The sequence below is a fragment of the Eucalyptus grandis genome, chromosome 5, assembly GCF_016545825.1.
Source record: "Eucalyptus grandis isolate ANBG69807.140 chromosome 5, ASM1654582v1, whole genome shotgun sequence".
NCBI lineage: Eukaryota > Viridiplantae > Streptophyta > Magnoliopsida > Myrtales > Myrtaceae > Eucalyptus > Eucalyptus grandis.
This window is the reverse complement of record NC_052616.1, coordinates 45,011,114-45,035,093: the sequence shown is the minus strand read 5'-3', so window position 1 is coordinate 45,035,093 and position 23,980 is coordinate 45,011,114. Positions and strand designations below refer to the sequence as shown.

Here is a 23,980-nt window from a genome sequence, read left to right as displayed (position 1 = left end):
TAAATTTTCGGATTTAATTAATTTTCGTAATAAATTTTAAGATTTTCAGTAAAATACTGTAGAGCATAGCAATATGATAACTTTTTATATGCTGTCCCCAAAGTAATAATTTCCCTTTCGGAGATCCTAACCCGGTCATGGAAGGATAGAACCGCGAAAGAAAAAGAAGAGAGGGGAGGGAAACAGGTCTTGACTCTTCACTTGGGGCAAGCGATTACTAAAAGAGAATCGAAGACAACGCTCCAGATTCAGAGTTGTGAACTCGAACGGCTTCAACCAAGCTTTGACCATCTTGATCTCCATTCGAGCCAGAGTTTCTGTGTACGCTAATGGATGCTCAAGTCTCCAGTGGCCGCTCACCGTCAGCCAACGGTGCCGTTAAAGAGTTGCCCGTCTGTAACTACCAAGTCTTCCTCAGTTTCAGAGGACCAGATGTCCACCATAACTTCATCGAATGCTTCTACGACCACCTCATAAGCTCCAGGATTGTGTCATTTAGAGACCGCGAAGAGATCAATCCCGGTGAAAGGATCAACAACAAGATCGTGGAAGCCATCAAGCGTTCCGACATCTACATCCCTGTCTTTTCCAAGGACTTCGCTTCCAGCGCAGCTTGCCTGATGGAAGTTGCCCAGATGGTGGAGACGGAGAAACCCATTCTTCCCATTTTCTACGGCGTCAAGCCCTGCGTTGTTGAATACCGGCAGGGGACGTATGGAACGGCCTTCATCAAGCACAAGGGACGTAGGTATGCCGAGACAATCACAAAGTGGAAGAATGCTCTGGCAAATATTGCTGGGATTTTGGCATTTGAATTGGAGGATGTGGACATGGGATAAGTCTGACGGCTTGATTAGTCTTGCTTTACTTGTCTAGCCTTCAGAATGAAAAGATCGGAGAAATGGCTAGCGTATTAACATGCTCACCGTGCTCCTTCTAGATCAATTAACTTCTTGGGATTTTTCTTTTCTTTAATAGCAATGCATTTTCATATCTCGTCTTGTCTTCTCTCTAATGTTGCAGTAAAATCAGCATGTCCGTCTTCTATCTAAAAAAAACCTGTCTTTCATTTTGTAGGTGTCATGAATTTCTAAAGAATGTTGTTTCCCAACTTAGACAACTGTTAAAGAATGGATGAGCAATGCCTGCCTAAAGATTTAGTTGGAATAAACAGAGATGTGTGAGATATGATGAAAAAACTTGGTGTCAGTTTTGAGAATGGACAAGTTGTTGAAGGACAGAAGACGATGGGGAAATGCGTGGTTGCAATATGCGATTTACCAGGGGTTGGCGAAAACACTCTCGCAAAGGTTGTATACAACAAAATCAGTTGCCTCTTTGATGGTTGTAGTTTTCTTGAAAATGTTCGAGATGATATTGAACAGTATGGAGTGGTATCTCTGCAGAATAAGTTAATTCAAGACCTCAATAGAAGAGAACCACCAGATGTGAAAACGTCGAATGATAGTACCACATTGATAGAAAGACTATTCCGAACACGAAGAGTTCTCGTTGTCTTCGATGATGTGGACCACTTCAACCAAATTAAACCATTGGCTGAGGCGCTAACTTAGTTTGGTCTGGGAATCCGGATCATCCTAACAATCAGAAACAGAAATGTCATAGAAGGTTACGAGCATGGAGAAATCAAGGAACACGAGGTTTTACCTATGAATGATGGTCATGCTCTTGAACTCTTCTGTAAGCATGCTTCTCGACTGAATTTTCCCTTAGAAAAATACGGTTCTCTGCCAAAAAACATTGTTTCCGCTGTCGGAAATATTCCTCTTTCTATTGAAATTGCGGTGCCGTATTTGTGTAGGAAGAGCAGGAAGAGCGAAGCAATATGGAGAGAGACTTTGCAAATATTAGAAAGAGAACCGGGAAAATAAGTAAAAGATTTGTTGATACAAAGCTATGATCTTTTGGAGGAAAAGACAAAACAAATATTCCTAGATAATAGTATGTTTCTTTGTAGGGGTTCAAAAGACAATCCCTTTTTGCATGTGGGAGGTTTGCGAAGGTTGCCCAAATAGAGGTGTTGATGAACTTTAGAATGTGTCATTTCTAAAAGTTGGGGAAGAAAATGAGTTTTGGATGCACAACCAATTAAAAATTTGGGAAGAGGAATTGTCAAGAACGAAAATATTAAAAAGCCCCGAGACGCACATCAGGTGTGGGATTATGAAGATGTCCATATAACATTAAGCGAAAGCGAAGTAAAATCACTACCTCAAGGTCTTTGAAACACCTGATCCTGAAAGGTTGTCGATTATTATTATTAACAATTCATGAATCTATATCTAGCTTAGAGAATTTAGTTATCTTAAACATTAACAATTGTAGATATGTTAAAGATTTGCCACAAGTCTTGTATTACTTGAAAGCATTGAAGAAGCTTCTCATTGATGGAACTAGAATTGAAAGTCTTCATTTCATGGAAGGCTCTCTGCCAGCCCTTAAAATTTTCAATGTTTGCGAAATTGAACTTTTGAAAGAAGTCATTGATTCCATTGGATTGTTAAAGAATCTTCGGAAGCTTACTTTAAGAAGTTGCAAACAGTTAAGAGGACTTCCACATTGCATAGGAGAGCTTGTTTAGCTAAAAGAAATGGATCTATCCTACACGTCAATTAAAAAATTACCTTCTTCATTCAAGGATTTGAAAAATCTTGAAGTTCTAAAAATGGCTCATACTTCCATTAAAAAATTTCCTAAAGCTATAAAAATTCTTGAGAAACTTGAAGAGTTGGATTTCACCCTCTAAAATCTCAAGCGAATCATGCACATGGTGAAATCCAACTCTTCAAGCTTCTCAAGAATTTTTATGGTTTCAGAAAATTCTTTAATAGAAGTACAGACCATTTTTAGAACTTCAAGATTCCTTGAATGAAAAAGGTAATTTTTTAATTGACGTGTAGGACAGATCCATTTCTTTTAGCTAAACAAGCTCTCCTATGCAATGTGGAAGTCCTCTTAGCTGTTTGCAACTTCTTAAAGTAAGCTTCCGAAGATTCTTTAACAATCCAATGGAATCAATGACTTCTTTCAAAAGTTCAATTTCGCAAGCATTGAAAATTTTAAGGGCTGGCAGAGAGCCTTCCATGAAATGAAGACTTTCAATTCTAGTTCCATCAATGAGAAGCTTCTTCAATGCTTTCAAGGAATACAGTGCTTGTGGCAAATCTTTAACATATCTGCAATTCTTAATGTTTAAGATAACTAAATTCTCTAAGCTAGATATGGATTCATGAATTGTTGGTAATAATAATCGACAACCTTCCAGGATCAAGTGTTTCAAAGACATTGAGGTAGTGATTTTACCTCGCTTTCGCTTAATGTTATTTGGACATCTTCATAATCCTACAGCCTGCTGCACTCCCTAGGGCTTTTAATATTTTCGTCCTTAACAATTTCTCTTCACAGCATTTTTAATTGGATGTGCATCCAAAACTTATTTTCTTCCCCAACTTTTAGAAAGGACACATTTTGAAGTTCATCAACACCCACATGTGGAAAACTTCCACAAACCTCCCACATGCAAAAGGGGATTGTCTTTTCGATTTCTACATGTCATGACCTATCCTCGGGAGGAGGGAATAGGTTTAAGGGTATTATCTAAAGGACGGACCTAAGGCCCATAATTAAGTATGGGCTCTCCTAGGCCCATACATTTGGATGTTCTAAAGAATTTCACAATAAGGAGTCACTACTAGCCTATTAGGCTTGGCTGGAAACTAAGTGAAGCGTGGGAGTACACCCCACTTCCTACGCAACTAAAGAATATAGGTTCGGGGACTTGATTACATTAATTAACCAATTAGTGCTATTTTTGGTACCTAATCTTGTTCATTTTAAAGAAATATGTTTTTGTTAGGCAACTTGGATTGATTTTATATAGGTGATCATACGAGTGCACAATCATTAAAATAACAATTAGAAACTAAGAAAAGCGATTAAATAAATTACAAGGGAGACCCGATATTTAACACTAAGGAAAAGATAAATCCTAATATTAATTGGACTAAAGGAATTAAAACAACAAAAGCAAACAAGAGTAATTGTCTTTGAAGACGATTGAAACCTTAAGGTAGAGCCTTAAGGGCTTACTCAATTCTTTGGCACACTTTAGAGTTAAGAAACTCCCATTTTTAAGAAAATAGCTCGGAAAATTTGTTTTTAAAATTTTTCAAATGAAATTCTGAATTTTCTGAATTATTTATTTATTTTTTAATATTTAATATTATTATATTCGAGAAAATGGCTTCGGATCGGGCCATTGACCCGACCCAAACCCAAATTCAACCCTATCGGATTGAAAAAGAAAATAAGATTTCTAATAAATTTTTTAGCTTTTAATTTTTTTTTTTGACTTCTTCTATGCTTTGTCTTTTTCCCTGCACTATCTTCTCATCCGCGCCGCCTTCACCGAACGTCTGCCCCCCACATCTTTTCCACCTTTCTATTCTTTTTTCATTTCGTTTCACTACCCTTTTTATTTCTTTTTTTCTTGTTTTTCTTTTGAGCTTTATTTTAGGTCGTCTTCTCTCCATCCTTCCTTCTCCGCCCGAAGCTTCCATTAAACACCCGAAGCTCCCTCTGCCATTTCATAGTTTTCTTTTATTATTTTTCATTTTGCATTTTTATATTTCTTTTTTTCCCTTCATCTCTCTTTTTGTCCTTTTCCCTATTTCGGCTTTTCTACTGCATCTTCTCCTTCCTAAAGCCAACGCCAACTCTACAACTTCCTCGCCGAAGCTCCTTCCCACCGGATCTCACCCGCACACTAACGACACGGCCCTAAAAAATCAGCGACCCTTCCATCGCCTGTCCACCGGTAGTCGCTACCCCATGGAAAGATGAACAGGCGCAAAAGAATAACAACAAGACAAATGGAACACGGACACTAATGAACATCCGAACTCCCTAGACATTAAGGAATCACAATCAACCTACGTCAACACCTCTTCAGATTGGGACAAAATGGGTGCTGCTCTCCCAGGCTTGTCTTAGGGGCATTTTAACAAACACACGGTGAACGCCTATCGGAAATAGGGCATTCATCGGTTCAAGGACCCGGACTCAGACCTAAACCCAAACGATAGTCAAGAAATGTTCGGATTCAGCCGTAACAACAACAAAACCTAAATGAAATCATGCTCAATGATCCATAAAGGATACCTTTTACGCAAGACAGGAGCGTACTCATTCCAAATGATCCGAAAATCACAACCTAATCCACGTTAACTTAGTTCAAGCGTTTTATCAAACACGTGGTGAGCACTGACTCGGCATAAGGTTATTAACTCCTTTTTTGGACCCGCTCGTATCTAGACCCAGAGAAATCATCGAGAAACATGCAAAATCGACCACATCAACTAACTTAAACTCAGCGTGCGTATGGACTGACAAAAGGAACAAGACTTGGCTTCCGGTTAGACCAAAACAAAGTGGAGCAGCAAGGGTTCATACAAACAAGCATCTCATCACGCAGTTCCCTACCCAACTCGAAGACGGCAGGAAGCGGGCCAACTCGTGACAAATCGAGCCATAGTTTGCCGCCTTGGTATCTTCGAGCCGGGATCCTCTCGGGCAAGGGGGGTTTGAACCCAGTAAAGAAACTCACCAGCGACGCGGAGATTCGGGAGCGAAAGATCGTATGCTAGAGGGTATTGGCCAGAGGTCGTCGAAGAGGGTTCGAGCGTGGCCGATCTGCTAGAAAACTCCTTCTCGCTCTCAAGTTTCACTCTCTCCCTCCAGGTCTCTCTCTGTCTCTCCGAAAACTCCCCTCTCGCTCAAGCTCTCTCTCCGGTTTTCCCCTCTTTCTGCTCCAGCCGTGCCGTCTGCTTTTTGCTCTGCTCGTCCTGCTTGCGTGCTTCGCTTGAACCAGCTGGTGCGCGAGGTCCCCCCGCGATGCTGGCTGGCAGTGCCGGCCTGACCCCGACCACCCACTCCTGGTCAGAGCTCTGCCCCAGTCTCTGTTCTCCCTGCCTTCTGTCGCTGTACTTCTCCCCTTTTTTTTGCTTTCTGCAGAACGCGTGAAGGACCTAGAGGGAGAAGGCTGGCGTGGGCCGGGCCAAAGGGGAAACGGGCCTGGGCCGCGCAGGGGAAAGAGAGGCGGGCGGCGGGCCGGGCCAATGCCGGATCCGGCCCAACCCGACCTCTAGTGTTTTTTTTTTTAGCAACTAATTCCTAATATTGTATGCGATTAATTTTTAAGTAAAATGATGAAATTTAGGTGTCAACACTCCCATTTCTCACTGCATGTATAACTAGCGTTGGCATTCCTTGCAAGTCATCTTATTCGATGAATCGCAAACGAAACGGAGAGGGTGGCAGCCGGTGTGGAGAGGGTGGTGGTTTATCTTTAGGGGCAGGTCGGCGCATGCCTTGTGCAGGAAGATACTGTACTCCTGGCACCCGCATTCCTCCTCCGAGATTCCCTTCTTGCAATCTATGCAAAAGAGGATGTCAATGCTTTCGACTTTTGTGAGAAAGGACATGAGCGGATGTTCGCGAGAGAACCGTCAGAGTGCCGGATTATTGCCGACCGCAGCCTTGGCTTCGCGCAACTTTGGACCATAACATACCCCAACCCACAAAGTCAGCATTGCGATGTCGGCGTCCACCTCAAAGTCGCAAGGATCGCATCGGAAAAGGACTGGTGTGTGCCCATGGTCACCCTGTTCGCCCACTTGGAGGTCGAGGGGGTAGTCGGCATGACGTGGATGTCGGATCCGAGGAGGCAATTCAGTGCATAATTTGTGAACATAAACCCGACACTGTTCGCAGCCACAGACGGAAATCAGTCCGCTGATGTCATTCCGGCATAGACCACATGAAAAAGCGCGACGGCAGTGTTCGCTCAACTTTCGCCGATACAGGAGGCGAGAATGCGAGGGATGAAGAAGGCTACTCATGGCTGTGCTATATCAACAATATCGTTTTGAACTAGCGTATCTATATAAGCGTTGTTGATAGACTTTGAACGTTGACTTTTTCGAAATCTTACTAATCCTCGTTTATCTTCTCTTCTGGCAGATGTCTAATCCTAGTTTGTCCCACTTTGAACGTTGTCTAAAATGCCCAATTGTCTCTCTGGTAGACTTCTAGAATCAGGGCCATGTAAATATACCTCGCTTGAAATTACAGAAACAACTATTGGCGCTTTGCATGACCTTATATTCTTCTGAAATTAAAGAAATCCATTTAATTTGAAGTTTCATAATAACATAAACTACTAATAAACATTATGATTCGAGCACAACATTATTTTATCGTGCATAAATTGCTCTAGTATTTAGCTCGTTGAATTGAAAGATTAAGATAAGATTACCTATAAGAAACGAAAAAGATGCATCCACTTTTTAAACGTAATTACCTATAATTTATGGAGCATTGTTTCCTTTTTCCAAAAGAAAAGAATTTTCCACACAACCTTTAAAATATTTAATCTATTTTAAAATGTAAATTCTAGAAGATATGTACGAGAAGTCATTTTGATGGACATTTAGATAAAAAGGAAAAAGTTGAACAAGCTAACAACGTAGCGAAATTGCACGAAAAGCCACCAAACATGATAAACAAGGTGCTTAGGTACGGTCCGTGGACTTGGTGATGAAAATGACCTCCGGCTGGGAATGTGCTGAACTCACGCCATCATATGGCCGGATGAGTCGCTTTCTGCAGATGCGGGAGACAATATGAGGTTGTTGGCGATTTCTGAGTCGAGGTTGCCTTGGATGGCCGGAGAGTTGCACGGCGGAGAAGCCCAAAGAAGCCACTGATGTCGCTTCTTGTTGCTCCTTGAAGTCTGCCTTTTTCAATTAATCAATAATTCGGTAATAGCGTTGCATTTACGCTACAGATAGGAAAAAATAATTTTTAAGCAAAGAGATCTCTTAAGGAGATACAACAAGAAACAAATAGTTAGCAACGAGTTTCCTATGTAAGTAAATGACCGCACATTTTTCTTTTCATGCTTACCTTCTAAATTTAACTTCATGAAAGATTCAATCGACGAATTAATGGACTTATTTGAATTATTGTAATGGCATGACATGCCTTTAAAAGAAGTCAATGCATCAAATCAATCGATTAAATTGCATTTATCTATAAAGGATGGGACGGATTAATATAACTCATTCAAATTTCTAAAGATTGAGCTCAAGTCTATGGGAGTAAGACTAATGTGAAATAATAAGTTTGTGGAGATGAAGTATGTCAAAATATTTCATATCGCTTGAATATATAGTTTCCCTTCACCTATCATCTTAATCATTTGTGATAGATTCTCTAACACTTTTTTTTTTAAGATATCTTCCCTTCACCTATCACCTTAATCTTTAGGGATAGATTCTCTAACATTTTTTTTTTTTAAAATATCTTTTGGGATAGACTTTCTAACATGTTTTTTTACTTTTATGACTCGAAGTGCGGCTCGTCCGGCACCAATTGGAGGAGAGCTAGTTTGGCCCCACAAATTAGCCTCCATGTAAGTGAAGGATATTGTAAGATGGAGGGCAAGGGAACTTGAACTTGGGATCAAGCACCCATAAGCCCAAGCCCTTACCATTCCACCAACCCCTTGGAGGCAACTTTCTAACATATTATTGGAGTCAAGTTCTACCTCTTTCCTGCATCCACCATTTGTAACAAATCCAACCAAAATTGATAAGGAGAGAGATTATGGTAATAACAATGTTACCAAAAAGAATGATGAATAAATTATTACGGTAATGGATATTATATAGTAGACATAATAGCCATTAATATTGCAATGATATAATGTAATAAATTATCACCGATTAGTGAGACTTAATTAGAGATAGAAAAGATTAATTTTTGGTGATATGGTATTTTAATTTAACATTGAATTCTACATTGTTTGGTCGAAACATTAAATTCTACTTTAGCATGCAATAAAATAGATTATTTTGTTTGTTTGTTTGTTTGTTTTTTTTTTTTGGTAAAAGAGGCTTGATTGGTTATGTTTGTTTCGCAAAAAATAAATAACTTGGTAATATTTTTATAAATTTGACTGCTTGTATCATTTGAAAAAATCAATCAATAAAAATGCATTTATTATTGAAAACAATTTATGTTTAAATATTTTCGTGAAAGTTGAATATATTTTTCATTTATTTGTTTTTACAGGTAAAACAAATGATCATTTTTTTTGTTAAATTATTTTTTAAATCATTTTTTTTGGCGAAACAAATGAACCATTAAATTCTAATATAAGTAGATCATACTTTATGATCTAATAGGACGGAGTTTAAATCTTTATATGGAAAAGAAAGAAAATCGTCTAGTTTAGATGTGATGCTATAGTTCGTAAGCCAATCGACTACAAATGCCTCCGTCTTTTACTTGCATGTAGTCAAGGCCATACCATAGTGCCCAAAGTTTTTTATTTATTTTTTTTCCCGCAAAGTGCCTAAAGTTCGGTTTTAACAAAAGTAGAAATTCCCTCAAATAGATTATTTAAATTTACTTTCAATATATATTTTGTTTTAGCCATTAAATCTAAACGGAGAAGGAAACGATTTCATGCTTCCAAGCTTTATGTTATTTTTTGAATTTTTGGATTTTAATTTAATTCTACAAATATGTGGAGTGACAAACTAATAAGAGAAAAAAGACAAAAATGCTTCTCAAATTTTGGTCCAATATGTAAGGTGGTTCGTAAATATTAATTTATTCAACATGGTTTATAAAGTATCTATAAATGTTTGTTCATTAAAAAAAACTATCTATAAATGTTCAATCTACTTCTTAAATTATATGAAAAATGTTTAATATCGTCTTTCCATTAATTCAAATTAATGAAAATTGTTGATGTGATTTCCAATCCGTTAAATTTGGACAGTGGACAAAAAAAAGTTACATATAAATTATTCATGGAAAATATTTATGTCGAATAAAATTATAATAATCAATGTCAACAAATATTTCTTCCTTGTCTAAAAGAGATAGATGGACATAATGACTTATTATTTTGAAATTCTAATTCAATATATAAAAATTCACATCATTAAAATAATATCCGATTTGTCGTTTAAGTAATATATTGAATAAGTTAAAAGTTTATTGACAATATTCTCTATTAATAAATACAAATGATTGAAAATATGCATTTTTTTTTTCGATTCTTAACGCGGCTAAGCGACTTCATCGAGACCCGGATAGAGAGAGAGAGAGAGTCTCCGTAGTCGAGGAACATGGAAACAATGCGGCCCATTCAAATTCGGCACCGGTAAGTTTCGGGAGTGGGTTTCGACTCCCACACCTGCTAGAGCGCGGGGGAAAAGTCGAGAGTGAGTATAGAGTAGGAATAGAGTAGGAGTGACAAAAAAAAAAAAAATTCGGCGCCGGTCCCATAGCCAATGTGACAGCCTGAATTTTCATAATTTGTTTTCGATTAAATAAATCGGGCCTTTCATCGAAACGCTAATAATGCTATTCTCTGAGCTGATCACTCACAAGATAACTTGACTATCCGGGGGAAGCAATTAGGGAATCTAAATGCAATTGGACTTGAGAATTCGACCAAGAATTGAGCGCTCGACCGTGTTGATGCAAAGGTCATTATAGCACCGTCGGAGATCGATCGAAATCGAGATAGGCTGATTCGATTGAGATATGTGATCAAATTACACTTGATTGAAAAATTCTCATTGATCAGCACTAAATTGATTTTCTGTTGTTTTGGTACCCGGTGTCCGTAATTGAAACCTCGATATTTTCACGACAACTAAGAGTCGCTAATGTGTTGAAGATGTACTTTGTGACTTGAGATAAATCGATCACGGATCAATTGCACCAAAAATTCCTAAAAGTTATCCGATAGATTAGGTCACGCTAAAAGCTCGCCGGATTGAAAATAACCGCGAATTTGAACCCGATTTCAGAAATTGAAAGTTACGAGGTGTCACAAGCTATTTTAGGAACGTCGACTCAATCTCCAGAAACTTTCAGAGATGCAGGATTTTTACGGAAAATCGATATGGACGTTGCAGAAAATCAGCGGAAATTCAGATGGGCTAAATTGATGGAAATTGAGACTTCTAAATTGAGCCTATGAGTGTCGGGGAATTATGGAAAATCGTTTGAGATTTTTCTTCATTGAAATCGGATATCAATTTGGAAAATTGAGCAAGGAAATTGAATTTAATTGGTGAAATTCGGAATTGGAGAAAAGGCAGAAAATTTGGACTTCAAACTTTGGATTAATTGGTGGAAATTATGTAGGGGAAAGTAATAGGAGACAAAGTAATAAATTAAGTGGATAGGGACTGTTGACTCTTCCGCACGGTGGCTTCCTCGGCAATCTCTGCCAGCTGCTTCACGTCACTTTCATCATTCCCTTGAAGCTTATCCCGATTTCCCCACCGCATGCAGCTCAGCCGAAGTCTTCTGCCTCTGCTTTCTTTCGATTTTCTCATTCGAAGCTCCTTTCTTCATCCCCTTCAAGCTAGCTGCCGCATCCTGTGTCGTCTCCAGGCCCGGTCAACCGTTAGCAAAGAAGACCGACTCAGCTTTCTTCAATTCAGCGCCCATGTCTCCAGTTGCTATAGCTGAACACCACCGAAGATCTGGGCCCACGCGTCTTCAATTTTGTCGAGCTACCACCGTCTGAAGAAGCCCCCACCAGCATCTCCACCAAATCCAACCGAGTAGTTCGGCTAGCGAAGCCCTCGATTCAACCACCGAAGCTCTTCCATCTTGCCCCTCGTGTCTTCAGCTCCACGCTTGTGTCTTCTTTGGTAGATCTTCAGCTGAAGTCTTCCAGCGACACCGCACGACCGAAGCTGCCACGCCGAAGTCTTCATTCGGTTCGGTCAACAAGCGAGCGTCCTCTCCGCGCATCCAAGTCCACCGATCTTCAAGTCTTCTTGTCGCCAGCAACACCAAGCGAAGCAGCACCGTCCACGAGCTGCCGTCCCAGTCAAACGCCAACCTCAACGACTCCTTCGCTGCTTCGGTTTCTCCCATCAACGATCGAAATTTCGATCTCCACCGAAGGCCCATCAACAGGCCCAGCAGCCGCGTGAAATCAGCTGCTCTTCAGCCCATTCGCTCCAGCAAGTTGGTTTGGCCCAACCTTCACGCAAGTCGAGGCCCACGAGAAATCAGCCCAGCAGAATTCCAGTCTAATTGGTGGGTCTTCAGCCCAATTCATCAAGGCCCAATTCCAGCAAGTCAATTGAAGCCCAAGTCCACCGAAGTTCAGCCCGCGAATCAAGTGAAGCCCAGCCCAAGTTGGAAACAAATCTAAGATTTGGGTTGAGATTTGTTGGGCCAAGTTTAGGCCCGGCCCAAATTTTGTCGACGCCACCAAAAATTTCGATTTCGGTCGCCGTCGAGTCGTTGTCGCGGTGAACCGATTTCCGCAATTAATCGGTGAGTTTATACTCTAAACTCGCTTAGTAGGCTAATATCGTTTAAGGGGTGTTAGATTTATTTTATTAGGAATTAGGTGGTTAGTTAGATTAAATTAGAAATTGAATTATTTAATTGAGCATGTTAGGCGGTTAGCATGGTTTAGCTAAGGCCTAAATAAATTGTACTAATTATCTAGTAGGGTTCAAGAATTTCTCCGAGTCCGTATTGGTTATTAGTTTAATGATTTTGGCCTAGGTTAGTATTTTTAGAATTTAAATTGATTTATTTAATTAATTTAAGTAATTATTTAATTACTTAATTATTTTTCCGGAAATTAGGCCGGGATATCCGGTGATCGGAATTTCATGCGATTGTAATGGTGCGGTTAATTTTTGCAATTGAGTGTTAAATTATGTAGATTGAGTGCTGATTTGATTTTTGGTATTTAATTTCAAAAATTGTGAATTTCCAATATTTATTCAGAAAATCCTGGGTGTCGGGTTTTGACACCGAAAATAGTTTTTAGTACTATATGAAATAGTGGGATTTCAAAAAGGATGAATATCAATTTTCCGGATCAAGTTGACCGTGTACCCACACACGAGTAATTTCATGTGAATTTCTAATACGAAGAAAAGGCCGGGCTCACCATTTTAATTGAAGCATTTGAGTGCAATACACGGTGCCCCACAGGCCATATTTGAGTGATCGTGTGATGGCCAAGAGAAATCGTCCCGAGGTTGTTGAGTGGACGTTATCCCTATTTAGGATACCCCCCGGACAACGGGAAGCCGGTCGCGATTGATTCTCGGACCCTATGCTCCTTCGGGAAAGCCGTCGATAAAGAGACGTTGCCATGCTCAATGGGGTGAGACGAAGCCTAGCAATGCCGAAGACCGCCGGGCGAGAGTAGGCCGTGCTATATGCCGAGATCAAAACTAAGAACGCATGATTAATTGAGTGTGGCGTTTCAGTTATTTGAAGCTTATTGTTGCTCATGCTTTTATGTGGTTTGGGATATAAATTGTACTGACCTGCAGGGTGGATCTGAGACGAGGTAAGTCTCATTGATTGTGTGATTATGTGATTAGGACACTTCTTGGCGTATTTTCCTCCTAATTGGGGTTTAGAGCTTAGACTTGCTGAGATGATATCTCATCCCGTTGTGGGACAACATTTTCAGAGTCGTCAAGTGGAGGACCTGGAGCTGAGAGAAGGTGATCGGAAGCGTAGTTCAGTTAGAACCGCTTCTTTTTGGAAGGCCAGCCTTTTGTAGTCTTTTGGCCATAGACCTTTGTGCATGACTCAGTGTAAATATAAAAGCATGTTTGTTTGTAAATCTATTGTCCTGCTTTTCTATCCCGAGATGATTACTGTCAGGGGATTTCTTTTCGTTTCCGCATGTGCAATAAAATGAAAAGGGTCGGCGACTCGTCCTGGGAAGTCGCAAATTATTATCGACCAGATAGGGATGGGCACGTGCTCGGGGTTCGGGGCGTGACAGCCAATAAGATTCGAGCTATGGAACATTGTCGAAGCTCTATTCCCCAGCCCCTATACAAGCCTCGCCACTCCCCCCACCACTCTCCCTCGCTTAGCAACCCTAGCTTCAAGCTTCAAGCTTGTGCCTTCTTCGATTGCCTCCTTCCATTCTTCTCCTTCAAGCATCCTTCTCCGTCGACACAACCCTTAAGAGAGAGAGAGAGAGAGAGACCGCATAATGGCCGGTAAAGGTGAGGGTCCGGCCATCGGAATCGACCTCGGGACGACCTACTCCTGCGTCGGGGTGTGGCAGCATGACCGTGTCAAGATCATCGCCAATGACCAGGGGAACCGGACGATGCCGTCGTATGTGGGGTTCACCGACACCGAGCGCCTCATCGGCGACGTTGCCAAGAACCAGGTCGCGATGAACCCGATGAACACTGTATTCAGTGAGATCCGATTTCTAGGACCTGGTTTTATGTATTGTTGATGGTTCAGTAGATTGTTTTTGTTGGATCAAGGCTTCATTTAAAGACGAGCTGATCTATGGTTTTTTTGCAGCCTTTACTTTGCCTTAGTGCGTGTTGTTTTCCTCGTAGATCACGATGTTATGGGGCGCGTGCTATGTTTAGGAGCGCTCGTTGCAGTTTTCCTTCGTGATCTGCTATAAATCTGAGTAGTCACTGTCTGTCTGTCTGTTTGTATGTATGTATGTGTGTGTATATATATATTCCATATTAGGCTTGTCTATGGTCCTCCTAGATAGGCATTTGTTGTTGTTGTTTTTTTTTTAAATATTTTAGTGTTGCTCACCAGTTGACTTTCATGCTTGGTGGTCAACTTATTAGGTTCTTGTACTCTTATTGTGCTGGCGAATCGCTATTTGTTACTGGATGTCGTTTAAAATTGGTCTTTTCGTATTTTGAGGTCTAGGCTCGAAGTTGCAAGCAAGCGTGTTGTACTCGCCTGATGTATTACTGAGAGTAAAGTATGGTGGAGGAAGAATAGTTGCAACTACTCATGGTTTATGTGCATGTTCCCTATGGACTGTCTGCCATCTGTAATTCAACGACTTTGTCTGGCGGCGATATTGGAGTTTACTGTTTCAAAACCTGTTGAAAGATATGCGGCTGAATGGAATATTTAATTGATTTTAATCTGTACAGATCAATTAGAATTAAATCTAGAATAGATTGATTCGTAGGATATTTTATTTCCTTGTTCATTTGTACTCTTGTACAATATTTGCAGAGGATGTACATCAATACAATTCATTGAAGACAATAAAAATACAAAATCTTCTCTCAACTCTCAAATTCTTCAATCCTTTTTATTCTTCTCCATCTTCTTACATGGTATCAGAGTAGTAGAAGATTCTATTGCTTCCGTTTTCTTCACTTCATCGCTTCTGTCAAATCTTTTCATAATGGCAAACAATTTGCCTACAGTTTCTGGTGAACATCCATAGCATGAAGATCCCGCGCAAATCACAGGAAGCTGGGACACTGTTTCCTTTGTCGATGTCGCCAGATCTCACAAACTACCTGTTCAAACTCAAGAAAATCATAACTTCTTGGCTTAGTCAATTCTGGGGCAACCCTACTCGGTTCAGCCCATTCCGGACCAACCAATAGGAGGCCATCCTTACCAATGGCCACTGTTTCAGATGCAGCCAAATCAGTGGCTATTTGGGCCTAACCAAAATGCATCATCGCCAAGTTTTCAAGGGACATGGGCCTTTGGCCAACCCGAAGGCAGCCCACCAATCGTAAGCGGGGCAAGCATGACCGACGGGTTAGGTGGAGCAAATGCGGGGCAACCGAGATGGGTCCAGCAGTTCGGGCAATGGAGGAAATCCATACCCGACCAGTTTCAATGCGGGTTATGGAACCGGTTCGAATCCGGGTATGGGAGTGAATCCCTACTCGGATTTCTCACCTAGATTTTGCCGTTTCCAAGATCAATCTTCACCGAACGGCCAGAATCCGGCGACCCCCTGTTCGTTTCCACCACCGACGGACCTGAACCGAAGTTAATCGGCCAGCAACTTACCGGGCACGAAAACTACTCGGTGGTCGCAGGAATTCCGGAGTGCGCTGGTGACTAAGGACAAAGATGGATTCCTTGATGGAACCATCGTTGTTCCTTCAGACGAACCCCTGCCACGACACTGGAGGAAATGCAATCAGCTTGTCCGAGCCTGGATTGGCAATTGCATCTCTCCAGAAGTCGCAGCTGGACTTCCACCCATAGAAGACGCTCAAATGATGTGGCAGAATATCAAAGAAATGTACAACAAACTCGACCGTTCCAAAAATTTTTCGCTCATGCAGGAATTGAGCAATTTTAAACATGGGAATATAACGGTCACGGCTTGTTTCAACAAGCTATCATCTTTATGGAACGAATTGGAAGCCGTCGAGGAAAAGCTCGAGGGCGAATCGACATTAAAAGAGTATCGTTCCATCAAAGAGAGGGAAAAGGCTACGTTTTTTTTTTTTTTGTTGTTTTTGAACGAAAATTACATTACCTTTCGCTCACAGATTCTGGCCATGGACCCTGTTCCTCCGATCGGACGAATCTATCAACTAGGCTGTGTAGGAGGAGAGCCAATGTCTTACGTCGGCTGGAGCATGTAAAGAACGTGTGATATCGCCCTTGCGGCCCGTGGCGAACGAAGAGAGGGATCACAAAAACCTAAATCGAGAGAGAAGAGGCGGTTAGGGTTCGCGGGGAGGAGACGTCGCACGCCCCTTTAAAAGGATGGCATCAACGGCCGAGATTTGATGCGTGGATCGACGGACCAAATCGTGTGCGCGGAGTGGGACGGACCGAGATCGCACTCGCCGATCGGACGGTCTTCTTATGCTTGAAGGCGCAGATGAATCCGAGCGGTGGATATGATTCCGCGACTAAAGGAGTGGACGGCCAGATTCTTGCCACGTCGTGAAAGAATTTCCGGCAAAATTTTAAAGCAAAGGGTAAAATGTTTTGCGATTATTGCAAACGTTCTAACCATATGATTGACAGCTGTTGGAAATTACATGGAAGGCCTGACGAAAAGGAGAAGAAAATATCATCTGCCTATCAAGTGACTGGACCCACCGGCCAAAATGCTGACCAACCTATCTCTTATGGTCAATATCAACAATTGATGCATGCTCTGTAGAAATTGGAAACCTCCAACAAAGGAGGAAGTTTCTCAGGTATCTCACATTGCCTCATTAATTCAATTTCAAGAAAGGCATGGATCATTGACTCAGGTGCAAGCGATCACATTGTTTGTGATAAAGGATTATTTATTAGTCTAAATGAGGAATTAATTATTCTTGTTTCCGTGCAAATACCAAATGGAAGTATCACACACGTGAATGTGATAGGATTAGTGACGATTAGCCCTCAAATTACACTTGAGAATGTCCTTTATGTCCCAGAATTTCAGTTTAATCTTATTTCTGTCTCAAGAGTATGCAAGGAGAATTCATGTCGGGTATTCTTCGATATTGACACATGCTTCTTTCAGGCCCCTTCGACTAGCAGACTGATGGGCTTGGGTAGACTTTTTGAAGGCCTTTATTTCTGGACACATTTCCCAAGTAATTTCAGTTTTTCTAGTACCCCTTTCAATAAGAAGTCATTGTGTAATTTGACTACCAATGAAAAGAATTTCATTATGCACTTAAGGATGGGTCATAGTACTTTCTTTCCTTATGCAAAATGCCCCATATGCCCCCTTGCCAAACAGTCACATCTTCCATTTCCTTTAGGGAATACTCGTGCAAATGAAATACTATCATTGATTCATGTTGATAGCTGGGGCCCTTATCATATAGTAAATCACGATGGGTCTCGTTATTTTCTCACCATAGTAGATGATTGTTCTCGTGCGACATGGATATTTTTAATGCAGTTTAAGGGCCAAGCTTATTCTCATTTAAAGACATTCATTGCTCTTTCGAAAAATCAATTCGGAAAATCCATTAAAAGGATCCGAACTGATAACGGAAAGGAGTTCTTCAGCCATGACTGCATTTCATTATTCTTATCTCATGGGATTCAACATGAAAGTTCTTGTATATACACTCCACAACAGAATGGGGTGGTTGAATGTAAACACAGGCATCTTCTAGAAGTTGCTAGAGCTCTTAAATTTCAAGCAGCAATTCCAGATGAGTATTAGGGAGAATGCATTCTTACAGCAGCCTATCTTATCAACCGAATGCCTACTCGGGTCTTAACCAGCTGGGGAATCAACATCTTCACCTCCAAGAGTAGATCCTCCACGACATTCTGGTCGAGTGACACGACCTCCTACCTGGACCAAAGATTATGTATGTGTTGCTCTTGACTCTCCAAGTATCAAATATCCAGTTTCATCCTATGTTTCCTTCAATAATTTATCATCTGAACATAGGTGCTGTATAAGTAGATTGTTAGAGGATAAGGAACCTGCCAGTTACAATGAAGCATCTTCTGATCCAAGATGGCAGAAGGCCATGGAAGCAGAATTGCAGGCCTTGATTGATAATAAGACCTGAGATCTTGTCACATTACCGCCAAATTGTAAACCCATTGGCTGTAAATGGTTGTACAAGATAAAATATCGAGCTGATGGCTCTGTCGAAAGATTCAAGGCACGATTGGTTGCCAAAGGCTTCACTCAGCGGGAAGGATTCGATTATCATGAAACATTCTCACCTGTCGCCAAAGACGTCATTGTACATTCTTTTTTGACAGTTGCAGCTATTTGTGACTGGTCTCTACACCAGATGGACGTTCATAACGCCTTTCTCCACAGAGATTTAGATGAAGAGATTTATATGGACGTTCCTCAGGGATTACAGAGACAGGGGGAGAAGAAAGTATGTCGTCTCCGAAAATCCCTTTATGGGTTGAAACAAGCTTCCAGGCAGTGGTACGCGAAATTTACAAGCGCTCTTACAAAGCAGGGTTCTATCAATCTTGACATGATTATGCCTTATTCATGCGAACTGAAGGTATGTCATCTATTTATCTGATGATATATGTTGATGATATTCTCATTATGGGAAATGATGAAGCAACCATAGGAGATTTTAAGAAATACTTGCATGCAATTTTTCATATTAAAGACTTGGGAACACCTAAGTACTTTCTTGGCATTGAAATTGCCCGTTCTGAACAAGGGATTTCGCTTAGTCAGCGAAAATTCATATTGGAGATTATTTCAGAAACAAATTTATTAGGTTGCAAACTAGCTGTTATTCCCATTGAACAGAACACAAAATTGACCACCACAGATTATGATAAGGGAATTTCTCAAGAAGATGACTTCGTTTTGGAAGATCCTTCAAGCTATCAAAGGCTTGTCGGAAAGCTTATATATCTGACAATGACTAGACCTGACATCTCTTATGCAGTGCAGACTCTTAGTCAGTTCATGCACAGTCCAAAGCAGTCACACCTGAATGCTACATTTAAAGTTGTGAAGTACCTAAAAAAGTGTCCAGGTCTTGGGATACTATTGTCCAGAAGATGTAACATGGAGATGATAGCATATTGTGATGCAGACTATGCAACTTGTCCCATGAGTCGAAGGTCTGTCACTGGATATTGCATCAAGTTAGGAGATTCTTTACTCTCTTGGAAGACAAAAAAACAGCCTACCATTTCTCTATCTTCAGCTGAAGCGGAGTATCGAGCTATGGCCAAAGCTACTTGTCAGATAGTATGGATTCGGGGTCTCCTTAAGGATCTTGGAATATAGGTACAAGGGGCAACAAAGCTGTTCTGCGACAATGATGCAGCTCTTAAACTTGCAGCAAATCCTATAGTGCATGAGAGAACCAAGCATATAGAGGTAGACGGCCACTTTACATGAGACAAGATCTTAGAAGGAGTCATTGAAGCAAGAGGAATTGGGACAACTGAACAACATGTAGACATTTTCACCAAGCCTCTCTGTCAAAGACAACACACATATCTTCTAAACAAGCTAGGTGTCTTAGACATATACAAGCCACCAGCTTGAGGGGGAGTGTTGAAAGATATGCGGCTGGATGGAATATTTAATTGATTTTAAACCGATTTGTACAGATCAATTAGAATTAAATCTAGAATAGATTGATTCATAGGATATTTTATTTCCTTGTTCATTCATACTCTTGTACTATATTTGCAGAGGATGTACATCAATACAATTCATTGAAGACAATAAAAATACAAAATCTCCTCTCCACACTCGAATTCTTCAATCCTTTTTATTCTTCTTCATCTTCTTACAAAACCCATCAATTTCTTAAGAGGGTGATCGGTTCAACATTTTGTACGTAAGAAAGAATTGACTTGGTATGCTTCCGGTGCGTCGGCGCTTCGATCAACTTTAATATATAGTGTTACGTCTCAACGTTTCTTTTTCTTTTTCTTTTTTTTTGGGCAAAAATATGGTTGGTGCGGTGAAAATATTAGTTTCAAAGTTATAGTTAGCTTTTAGACAGCTTGGTTCCATAGGTGGGGATACTCTTTGTTGAATGGAATACCGCTATACGGTTTTTGTTGCTTGGGCGATTTACACTTGCCTTTCCATTACAGATGCCAAGAGATTGATTGGCCGGAGATTCAGTGACGCATCTGTACAGAGTGATATTAAATTGTGGCCATTCAAGGTCATTCCTGGGCCTGGTGACAAGCCCATGATTGTGGTCAACTACAAGGGTGAGGAGGAACAGTTTGCTGCCGAGGAGATCTCTTCCATGGTCCTCATGAAGATGCGTGAGATTGCTGAGGCTTATCTTGGATCTGCCGTGAAGAATGCTGTGGTCACTGTCCCAGCGGACTTCAATGACTCTCAGCGTCAGGCCACCAAGGATGCTGGTGTCATCGCAGGCCTAAATGTGATGCGTATCATTAATGAGCCTACAGCAGCTGCAATTGCTTATGGTCTTGACAAGAAAGCAACCAGTGTTGGCGAGAAGAATGTCTTGATCTTTGACCTCGGCGGTGGTACGTTCAATGTCTCTTCTCACCATTGAGGAGGTTATCTTAGAGGTGAAGGCCACCGCTGGTGATACCCAACTTGGTGGAGAGGACTTTGACAACAGAATGGTCAACCATTTTGTCCAAGAGTTCAAGAGGAAGCACAAGAAGGACATTAGTGGCAACCCCCGAGCCCTCAGGAGGTTGAGGACATCTTGCGTAAGCGCCAAGAGGACACTCTCATCCATGGCCCAGACCACCATTGAAATTGATTCCTTGTATGAGGGTGTTGATTTCTACTCAACCATCACCCGTGCCAGATTTGAGGAGCTCAACATGGACCTTTTTAGGAAGTGTATGGATCTGGTTGAGAAGTGTTTGAGGGATGCCAAGATAAATAGGAGTACTGGCCATGATGTGGTCCTTGTTGGAGGTTCAACTAGGATACCTAAGGTTCAGCAGCTTCTACAGGATTTCTTCAATGGCAAGGAACTTTGCAAGAGCATTAACCCAGATGAGGGCGTTGCCTATGGTGCTGCTGTTCAAGCTGCCATCTTAAGTGGTGAGGGAAATGAGAAATTACAGGATCTCTTGCTGGTGGATGTCACCCCAATGTCCCTTGGTCTCGAGACTGCCGGTGGTGTCATGACTGTGTTGATCCCAAGGAACATCACCATCCCCACGAAGAAGGAACAAGTTTTCTCTACCTACTCAGACAACCAGTCCAGTGTGCTCATCCAGGTCTATGAAGGTGAGAGAACGAGGACCAGTGACAACAACTTGTTGGGTAAATTTGAGCTCTCAGGCATTTCCCTGGCGTCTAGGGGCGTCCCTCAAATTACTGTGTGCTTTGACATTGACGCCAATGGTATCTTGAACGTGTCTGCTGAGGACAAGACCCCTGGTCAAAAGAACAAAATCACCATTACCAATGACAAGGGAAGGCTATCCAAGGAGGAGATCGAGAAGATGGTTGAAGAGGCAGAGAAGTACAAGTCCGAGGACGAAGAGCACAAGAAGAAGGTTTGAGGCTAAGAACACCTTGGAGAATTACGCCTACAACATGAGGAACACCATTAAGGATGAAAAGATCGGCGCCAAGCTTCCGCCTGCTGATAAGAAGATTGACGATACCATGGAGCAGGCCATCAAATGGTTGGACGGCAACCAGAAGGAGTTGGAGAGCATCTGGAACCCCATCACCACCAAGATGTACCAAGGTGCTGGTGCCGACATGGGTGCAGGAATGGACGATGATGGTCCTGCTCGTGGTGGAAGTGGAGCTGGTCCTAAGATTGAGGAGGTCGACTAATTGTTTTCCATGGCTATCTTTATCTACTGTTTTTTTCCCCGCCCTTTTTCTGTTTATGTCCACGATTTGCAAGCTTACTCCAATTTTGGCTTTGGGTCTTTTTAAGCGTTTGCTCCCCAAGCGCACGTGGTCCTACGTTACTTCTCTGCGCGTTAAAATTTTCATCTTAATCCTGGATCTTTTGTGCGATCGTTGGCGCCGCCATTCTCTAATCTTTGGGTGTAGTTGCGCAAAGTTTCGATTCAATATCTCCTAACGGGTCTTCTATAGAGACACATGCCTCAAGTCTTGTGTCACCTTCCTCTAAATCAAGCCAAGTTACTGAAATTAAGACTAAATGGGGCCAGTCTGTAAGACGATGTACCGAGGAGAACGAGCATAGTGGATAAGTAATACAGGCTGTGATTAGCTAAAAAAACCCGTTACAGTTGAAGCTTAGCGGACCGGAGAAAACCATAATTGAGTAATGGAGAAGATAAGAGAGGCGAAGAGACAAGATCGAACCTTAACTCAACTCGGTTTTATCATCCCCTTTTAGATGAAAATGCCAGAACCAATCACAGATCTTGGCATTTGATGGTGAAGGAGGAGTGAGCATAGAGGATCATCCAAATTGGGAATTGCCTAGATTAGACTAGATTGTGCTGGCTGATTTTGGGCGATTCTAAAGGCGTTGGTTTAGTTCTCCATTTCAGGATAGGAACCACAACGGACCAATTATTTTATATATATATATATATATATATATATATATATTTAATTTCTTAAAGAATAGCACATGACTTAAGCTTTAAGGACCTAATGTCCTAAATCAATAGAAGACCCTAATCTCTGCTTCTCCAGTAACTAGTCTCCTCCCATCCACGCGACTTGCCTCTCAAGCCTTGCAGTCTTTTCCTCTCTTGCTTGCAGCCTAAGTCAGTGAGTCGCATCCAGCGTCCCTTGCAGTTCGTGTGGTGTTTTCCGACGCTCAAGCTCTTGTTCTGCTTCGTAAGTATCCTTCATCTCTCCTTCGAAACCTCTCTTCAGTCATGGAAACTTGGAAAGGCCTCATATGTCTTTGTATTTTGTCTATTGTTATATTGTTCTGCTTTTGATTCTTCCTTTGTATCAGCATCAATTCAAAATTAAATCAGTTGGTGAATCCTTTGATTGTAATTTAGGAGTGGGATTTCGTTTTTTTCCATGAAAAAACACATTTACTTCCTTTCTATTATCTTTTTCGTTTTTCACTTTGATTTCAGTAGTTTCTCCTCATAAATTGTATTTGAAACTAAGTTTTTGTGAGACTTGGACAAACAAATTCATCAAACTTGTAAAACTATGCTTGTTTTAGTGGATTTCTAATAGCTATCCTAGTTTACATAAGGAATCCATCTCACAGCTTGTAGAAAAGCTTAATTTGATGGGTGTTCCAATTTGATGGCTCCAATTAATATTTTGCTTGATTCAAGTGATTCATTTAAATGTTAATGAAAGTGGACAAATCCAATGATGCTATGAATCTAGTAATGGACTTACTAGAAGATGAAGGTGAAGAAGACCTTGAAGAGGCGTCCAACACAACTAAAGTATCTAATACTTGTCCTTTGATAAATGAAAATCAACAGTTTGGCTTCATTTTTGTAAAGCCAAAGGTGAGAAAGGGTAAATTGAGGTGTTTTGCATTTATTGTGGGGTCAAGTACATGTGCTATGTTGATAATGGTACTTCTACTATGTTGAAGTACTTAAAAAAGTGTAACAAGTATCCTTGCAATATAGAAAAGAACTAAAATTTGTTTGCCACATGCAAAGTAGATGTGATTTAAATGACAATGGGGGCAATACTAGTACTAGTAGT

At 41.0% G+C, this 23,980-nt stretch overlaps 1 long non-coding RNA gene and 1 pseudogene across 1 annotated transcript; one reads left to right on the top strand and one right to left on the bottom strand.

Moving 5' to 3' along the window:
- Positions 1 to 747: 747 nt before the first annotated feature.
- On the bottom strand, positions 748 to 6,007 carry LOC120293190. The gene is made up of 3 exons (XR_005550904.1): positions 5,627 to 6,007; positions 1,669 to 1,748; positions 748 to 1,598 (listed from the first exon to the last, which is right to left on the bottom strand). It is a non-coding gene; the product is annotated as an uncharacterized LOC120293190 (long non-coding RNA).
- Positions 6,008 to 14,008: 8,001 nt separating this feature from the next.
- LOC120293189 lies at positions 14,009 to 22,242 on the top strand (annotated as a pseudogene).
- Positions 22,243 to 23,980: the final 1,738 nt, after the last annotated feature.